The 8,999-nt window shown below is 42.0% G+C and overlaps 1 protein-coding gene across 3 annotated transcripts in view; it reads right to left on the reverse strand.

Annotated features, from left to right (window-relative positions):
• TBCE (tubulin folding cofactor E) overlaps positions 1–8,999 on the reverse strand; it is an 88,240-nt gene that overhangs the window by 65,217 nt on the left and 14,024 nt on the right. The window lies entirely within an intron of this gene.

Raw genomic sequence — 8,999 nt, forward strand, 5'->3', positions numbered from 1 at the left:
ACATGCACCCTGAAATCACTAAATGAAATAAATAACTTAATTACCTACTTAATTCCACTACAATTTTCACCTAAATACCATGGTGTGTATGTCAAAGACATGAACTTTGGTTTGATACCATGTTTAGATGTTCCCCTAGGCAACAGTCAGTAAGCTTAGCTGTTTCCTTCATCCATATCATGTCATTACCATATTAAAATACATATGTATCTATTTGCTCTGCAGGAGGATAAAAGTATGATTCTTCTGAAAGGTGTATACAACTGCTAAAAGAACAGCACTGCTGTAAATACTTTATGAAGAGATTTGCTACCAGACTACCTGTGTCAACTCTATTCTCCAGGTATTATTATTTCAATACAGGAAATGAAAAAAAAATTAAAACTCTGGAACAAGAACAGCAATCAAACAACAAAATAAGATATAATCAATAAATACTATTTTATTTTTTTGGAGACAGAGTCTCACTTTGTCACCCAGGCTGGAGTGTAATGATGCAATCTCGGCTCACTGCAACCTCCGCCTCCTGGGTTCAAGCAATTTTCCTGTCTCAGCCTCCCAAGTAGCTGGGACTACAGGCACATGCCACCATGCCCGGCTAATTTTTTGTATTTTTAGTAGAGACGGGGTTTCACTGTGTTAGCCAGGAAGGTCTCGATCTCCTGACCTCATGATCCACCCACCTTGGCCTCCCAAAGTGCTGGGATTACAGGCATGAGCCACCATGCCCAACCATTAAATACTATTTTTTAAAATATCTCTAGCATTAAAACTCAGTATATAAATAATGTGAAAAGCCAAAAGTAGGTAAATAAATGCTACGGAAGTCTTTATAAATAAACAACATTTCATTTTGGTGAAAAAGTGTAACCACAGGAAATGGTGGGTTAAAAATTAGATTTTTCTCTATATGGGAAGCTAAGAAACTCATGTCTAAAATTAATCAAGAAAAAAGCTAATGCAGAATTTTTTTTATTAATTTTTTTAGAGACAGCATCTCACTCTGTCACCCAGGCTGGATTATAGCTCATTGCAGCCGTGAATTTATGGGCTCAAGCAATCCTCCCACCTCAGCCTCCCAGTAGCTGGGACAACAAGCCTGAGTCACCATGTCTGGCAAATAATTTTGTTAAAAGAGACAGCAGATGAAAAGAGCATGTGACTACCCCACCTTAAAATCTTAAAGAATAGACACCACTTTGGACTAAAGGATTAAACCAAGATGTGAAACAGAATCAAGTTTTTCAATAATCTGACTTACTGCTTTAAAACAATTCTGGGCCAGGCGAGGTAGCTCACGCCTATAATCCCAGCACTTTGGGAGGCTGAGGTGGGCGGATCATCTGAGGTCAGGAGTTCCAGACCACCCTGACCAACATGGTGAAACCCTGTCTCTACTAATAATACAAAAATTAGCTGGGCGTGGAGGGAGGTGCCTGTAATCCTAGCTACTCGGGAGGCTAAGGCAGGAGAATCTCTTAAACTTGGGAGGCAGAGGTTGCAGTGAGCCAAGATCCCACCACTGCACTCCAGCCTGGGCAATGAGAGCAAGACTCCATCTCAAAAAAAAAAAAAAAAAAAAAATCTGTTCACCAATTTGACAGTATGAATCCCAACTTTCTTTTTTTTGAAACAAAGCCTTGCTCTGTCACCCAGGCTGGAGTGCAGTGGCACGATCACGGTTCACTGCAGACTTGACTTCCTGGGCTCAAGCAATCCTCCCATTTCAGCTTCCCAAGTAGCTGGAGCTACAGGCACATGCCACCTTGCCAGGCTGATTGATCGATTGATTGATGCTAGAGACAGGGATCTTGTTATGTTACCCCGGCTAGTCTCAAACTCCTGAGCTCAAGCAATCCTCCCTCTTCAGTCTCTCAAAGTGCTGTGATTACAGGCATGAGCCACCACACCCAGCCTATGAATCACAATTTAAACTGTACAGTTTTGTAAGAAAATCTGTTTTTTTTTTAGAATTGCACTGTAAAGTATTTAGGAATGAAATGCTACTCTGTATATAATTTAAAATGCTTAAGCAAAAAATAAGAGATGGGCCGGGCACAGTGGCTCACGTCTGTAATCCCAGCGCTTTGGGAGGGTGAGGTGGGTGGATCACGAGGTCAGGAGTTCGAGACCAGCCTGGCCAACATGGGGAAACCCCATCTCTACTAAAAATACAAAAATTAGCTGGGCATAGTGGCACATGCCTGTAATCCCAGCTACTTGGGAGGCTGAGGCAGGAGACTCGCTTGAACCAGGGAAGCAGCGGTTGCAGTGAGCAGAGATCATACCACTGCACTCCAGCCTGGATGACAGAATGAGGCTCCATGTCAAAAAAAAAAAAAAAAGGAAATGAAGCAAATATGGCAACATGTTAACAATTGTTAAATTGACACAACAGGCATATACAGGTGTCCATTATACTATTCTTTCTACTTTCTTTGTCTATACTTTTTTTTTCCTTTTTTTTTTTTTGAGATAGAGTCTGTCTCTGTGGCCCTGGCTCGGGTGCAGTGGTGCAATCTCGGCTCACTGCAACCTCCACGTCTTGGGTTTAATCAATTATCTTGCCTCAGCCTCCCAAGTAGCTGGGATTACAGGCACCCACCACCACACCCAGCTAATTTTTCTGTACTTTTAGTAGAGACAGGGTTTTGCCATGTTGCCCAGGCTGGTCTCGAACTCTTGACCAAGTGATCCACCTGCCTCCCAAAGTGCTGGGATTACAGGCATGAGTCACCACTCCTGGCTTATTCTCTCTACTTTCTATACATTTGAAGCCTTTTCTTTTTTGTATTTTCTAATAATGATATAAAAAATACTCATATTTTCCTTAAATCTATTCTACTTGTAGGAATTAATCCAATAGATACAGCTCTGTCCATTAAAAAGGCCCAGAAACGAGGACCGACCCAGTAGCAATGAGCACCCCTGCAGCCCATACTGTGGCCCCTGAATATTTGCCAGCAAAAAAAGAAAGAAAACAGCAAGAAATGTAAGATGAACCTTTACATCATAGCTTCCTTATCATATGAGGAAAGCTTTTCCAGCTTCTAGAGGCTTAGAGGCTGCACACTCCTTAGCTCATGACCCTCTCCCATCTTCAAAATCAACAATGGCCAGCTGAAACATTCTCACATCACACTGACACTCCCTCTTCTACCTCTAGCTTCTACCTTTTTTTTTTTTTTTTTTTTACGTTTTGCTCTTGGAGTGCAATGGCACAATCTCAGCTCACTGTAACCTCTGTCTCCCAGGTTCAAGCGATTCTGCTGCCTCAGCCTCCCAAGTAGCTGGGATTACAGGCGTGCACCACCACATCTGACTAATTTTTGTATTATTAGTAGAGATGGGTTTCACCATATTGGTCAGGCTGGTCTTGAACTCCCGACCTCAGGTGATCCACCCGCCTCGGCCTCCCAAAGTGCTGGGACTACAGGTGTGAGCCACTGCATCTGGCCTAGCTTCTACTTCTAATGATTCTTGTGATTACATTGAGCCCAACTGGATAAACCAGGATACTCTACCAATCTTAAAATCAGCTGATTAGCAACCTTAATTCCATCTATAATTCTAATTCCCCTTTGCCATGTAACCTAAGAAAATCAGAGGTTCTGGGGATATCTTTGGGAGGCTATTCTGCCCACCACAGTGTATCATCTTTATTCTGCCTACACTGTTTAAGATATAACACTTTTAAAATCTTTGTATGATGCTATCACAGGAAATCATATCTCCAGTTAAAAGAAGCCATTTGCAAAACATTAGTACATACTGCATTTCTTTCCGGTTTTTTGTTTTTGTTTTGTTTTGTTTTTGAGACAGTCTTACTCTGTCACCCAGGCTGGAATGGAGTGATGCCATTTTGTCTCACTGCAACTTCCTCCTCCAATGTTCAAGCGATTCTGCTGTCTCAGCCTCCCAAGTAGCTAGGGCTACAGGAGTGCGCCACAACACCCAGCTAATTTTTTTTGTATTTTTAGTAGAGACAGGGTTTCAACATGTTGGTCAGGCTGGTCTCAAACTCCTGACTTCAAGTGATCTACAGCCTTGGCTTCCAAAGTGCTGGGATTACAGGCATGAGCCACCATGCCCAGCCTGCATTTCTTTTTAAAAGTAATTTTTAAAATGTTTATTTACAACAATAAGCACAATCAACTCGTCTAAGTGCTTTAAACATCTAATTTAGTTGTCATAACAGCCCTACAACATCCAGTAAAGTAACTGCAGAAATTATTACTAAATCTGTGTTCGATTTCTCTGCATCTTAGTACCAATCCCAAAAGATGACCTCTAAAAGAAAGGCGAACCAGGTGCGGTGGCTCACACCTGTAATCCCAGCATTTTGGGAGGCCGAGACGGGTGGATTATAAGGTCAGGTGTTTGAGACCAGCCTGACCAACATGGTGAAACCCTGTCTCTACTAAAAAAAACATGCAAAAATAGCTGTGTGTGGTGGCAGGTGCCTGTAGTCCCAGTTACTCGGGAGACTGGGGCAGGAGAATCGCTCGAACTCAGGAGGCAGAGGTTACAGTGAGCTGAGATCGTGCCATTGCACTCCAGCCTGGTCAACAAGAACGAAACTCCACCTCAAAGAAAAAAAATGCTTACATTTACAGTAGCTCCTTCTCTGCAAAATTACAATTTTCAAGGGGGAGAAAAGCACTTACCTGATAAAACATGCATGGAGAAAGTGTCACATTCACAGGCAATTGAATAAATAAAAATCAAATAATATGTACCACTTCATATTTGCTAAACTATCATTAAAAAACTTTTATCTATATTACTGTACTAGTGATATGCCACCCTGTCTTCAAGAATTGGGAAGTCTCTCCCAAGAGCTGGAAGAACGGCTTTTGGCAGATAGCCCTCAACTGTCTGCCTTCTTGTGGAATTGTCTACTGTAGAAAGCATCTTGCCCAAGGGCACACCCCCTTCCTAGGGTCAACAGAACCCAGTGACAGGTCATCACAAACGTATAATGATCCAGCCCCTCATCTCAACTAGAAAAGACTCTGAAAGGCCATTGTATCTTCAGAGCACCCAAAAGGGACAGCTGAAATATTTGTTGAGGCTGCACCATAGCCCAGCTTAGCCCTCTGCCCAACCTTGCTTACTCTCTTTCCTCTTTCATGAGTACTGGTCCCAAAGTACTTGTTAATAAACTTTCTGAACACTAAACTTCCTAAGTGTAAATCTCTAGCTCAGTCTGCTTCCCAGAGAATGTGAACATTGGAAATTTCCAAGTACTGGACATTGATTGACTTGCAGACAACAATTTGGCAACATATATCAAGAACATGAGAATATTCACATTCTTTAGAAGTAACAGAGTAGGGCCAGGTGCAGTGGCTCATGCCTATAATCCCAGCACTTTGGGAGGCTGGGGCAGGCAGATCACCTAAGGTTAGGAATTTGAGACCAGCCTGGCCAATATGGTGAAACCCTGACTCTACTAAAAATACAAAAATTAGCTGGGTATGGTGGCGGGTGCCTATAATCCCAGCTACTCGGGAGGCTGAGGCAGGAGAATCACTTGAACCTGGGAGGCAGAGGTTGCAGTGAGTCGAGATCATGCCATTGCACTCCAGCTTGGGCGACAAGAGTGAGGCTCCATCTCAAAAAAAAAAAAAAGTAACAGAGTAGAAAGGGCATGGGCAATGAAGGATAGATTCAAATCCCAACTCTGCTACATAAAAGTTTTGAGACCTGAGACTTGGTCTTCTTGTCTATAAACATGGGAATCATAACATCTATATTTTAAAGTTGTTATTGTAATATTCAAAGTTGAGAGTATGCTTTCAAGTGTCTGGTATACAGTAATTATTCATTAAACATTACTTTCTCTTCCCATTTACAAATAATAATACCAGGAAAGAAAAAACCCTAGCCAGATTAAGTATATGTTAAAGACGTCCACAGCCTCCATGAAGGCAGAGACCACATGTATCTTGTTCAGTGGTTTTCACCAAACCTTATTGTACCTCAGAATCCCCTGGAGTAGTCATTTTTATTTCTTTACTTTCCTATTAAACTTGTTTTCACTTTACGGACTCACCCTGAATTCTTTCTTGTGCGAGATTCAAGAACCCTCTCTTGGAGTCTGGATTGAGACTCCTTTCCTATAACATCTTTCTGGGGACCACTGAAGGGACTATAGTGTGCAAACCCCTGATCCAAAGGCTAACTTTGGGTAAGTGGTAGGGTCCAGTAACATCTTTCTAGTGAACCACAGAAGGGACAATACTGAAGAAACCCCCTGACCCAAAGGAAATAGACTGCAGCACTGACTGGCTGCCTTGGAAGTCAAGGAAACTTCTTTTGAGCTATTTCCAGCTTTCAACAATTGAGTAGGCTGGGCATGGTGGCTCATGCCTATAATCTCAGCACTTTGGGAGGCCAAGGCAGGCAGAGCACCTGAGGTCAGGAGTTGGAGACCAACCTGGACAACATGGTGAAACTCAGTCTCTACGAAAAATATAAAAATTAGCCAGGCATAGTGACAGGCGCCCAACTACTCAGGAGGCTGAGGCTGCAGAATTGTTTGAACTCAGGAGGCGAAGGTTGCAGTGAGTCAAGATCACGCCACTGCACTCCAGCCTGGGTGACAAGGGCAAAACTCCTTCTCAAAAAAAAAAGTAAAAATAAAAATTGAGTGAAGTATATTCTTGTAAAGTAAATTTGGAGCATATTTGTTTCCTCTACCTGATTCCTCCAGAATTTGCAAACTATTTTTAAGTATTCTTAATTTATGACAATATAGTTATTTGCATAAGTGCAGTAAGAATCTGTTTCCCCCTTTCTTTTTTTTTTTAGATGGAGTCCTGCTCCAGTCTAGAGTGCAGTGGCACGATCTCGGCTCACTACAACCTTCGCCTCCCAGGTTCAAGCAATTCACCTACCTCAGCCTCCCAAGTAGCTGGGACTACAGGCATGCACCACCACACCCAGATAATTGTTTGTATTTTCAGTAGAGACAGGGTTTCACCATGTTGGCAGGCTGGTCTCAAACCCCTGACCTCGGATGATCCACCTGCCTCGGCCTCCCAAAGTGCTGGGATTACAGGCATGAGCCACTGTACCTGGCCAAGAATCTGTTTTCTTTTGTAACAGGACACAATTGGAAAACCTGGTTATTTTACCAAGGCTTTAACTGGAATGGCATGCTTTCCTTTAAGGAAACAAACTTGACTTGTAAAGCCAATAAAAGCTGCTTGGGAAAACATCTCAAACCTTGCCTCCACAGTCTCTATACAGAGGTCAGGTCTTCCTGACCTGGGGGAAGTAAAAAATGTCGCTTTCTCACAGGCCCAGGAGCCCAAATTTATCTTGGGAGCCCAAGAGGAGAGGAATTTACTCAACTCATAGATATTTGATGGTACAAACTCATGCTGGGCTCAGCTTTAAAAAAGTCTTATCTGAGGTTCTTTCTATGGGACAGAGTTCCATCAAAGCCAATTTAAAAACAGCTTACATGAAAAATAATTATTCTTGCTGCACTTTATACAAATAATCAGGTCAACCATAATAAAGCAAATCAGTCTTATCATGATTTGTCTTTAGTAAAAATTGGAAACTAGAGAGAAAAATTATGTTTCAAGAACTATGGAGCATTTGTTATCAGATTCTAGTCTCATTAGTTGTTTTTAAGTTTGCTTCTTCAGCGCCGGCGGGGTGGCTCACGCCTGTAATCCCAGCACTTTGGGAGGCTGAGGTGGGCGGATCACGAGGTCAGGATCGAGACCATCCTGGCTAACACAGTGAAACCCCGTCTCTACTAAAAAATACAAAAAACTAGCCGGGCACGGTGGCGGCGCCTGTAGTCACAGCTACTCGGGAGGCTGAGGCGGGAGAATGGCGTGAACCCGGGAGGCGGAGCTTGCAGTGAGCCGAGATCGCACCACTGCACTCCAGCCTGGGCAACAGAGCGAGACTCCGTCTCAAAAAAAAAAAAGAAAAAAAAAAAGTTTGCTTCTTCAACTTAGGCTAACCCTGTTTATTCCTGTGAATCAACTGGTGATCTCTGGCTGCAGCTCAGAAGAAACAAGAGGGATGGGTAAAGTAAAAATATGGATAAATATTCTAATCCTAGGTACACTGCAATCAGCTAGTAAACCCATATCAGCTTGGTTCCAGCAGTTGCCCAGTTCATAGAAAGCCATCTTATTGGCCGGGCACAGTGGCTCACACCTGTAATTCCAGCACTTTGGGAGGCTGAGGTGGGCGATTTACCTGAGGTCAGGAGTTCGAGACCAGCCTGACCAACACGGAGAAACCCTGTCTCCACTAAAAATTCAAAATTAGCTGGGTGTGGTGGCACACGCCTGTAATCCCAGCTACTCAGGAGACTGAGGCAGGAGAATCGCTTGAACCCAGGAGGCGGAGGTTGTGGTAAGCCAACATCGCACCACTGCACTTCAGCCTGAACAACAAGAGCGGAACTCTGTCTCAAAATACACAGAAAACTCAAATTTTTGTGGACTAAGACTTATGAGTAAGTCTACTATGTTATTATTTACTCTAAAAACTAGAAATTAACATCCAAAAATGAGGAACAATTAAACAAACTATATACTACACTAAATGTAATCATTAAGAAATATGCAAAATAAAAAAAGAAATATGCAAAATAATGCTGTAGAAACATAGGTAAATTTATACAAAAAATAAGTTTAAAAAAAGGTAACAAAAAATTGCAATGTGTATCAATTTAAACTATATTAGATACCTACACACATGGATTAATGACAAAAGAAATTTCAAAAAAATTACTTGAGTTGAGGTTTATGAGGTTTCAAGACTTTTAGCTGTTTATAATAGTTTCCTCAGAAGATATTTTAAGGTTGATTTCATATAAGATAGCAACACTAAATAATTAAATGGGATATAATTAAACAAAATCAGATCTGTTTTCTTTTGTAACAGGACACAATTGGAAAACCTGGTTATTTTACCAAGGCTTTAACTGGAATGGCATGCTTTCCTTTAAGGAAACAAAC

This window comes from Mandrillus leucophaeus, unplaced genomic scaffold (genome assembly GCF_000951045.1).
Source record: "Mandrillus leucophaeus isolate KB7577 unplaced genomic scaffold, Mleu.le_1.0 Scaffold350, whole genome shotgun sequence".
Taxonomy (NCBI): domain Eukaryota; kingdom Metazoa; phylum Chordata; class Mammalia; order Primates; family Cercopithecidae; genus Mandrillus; species Mandrillus leucophaeus.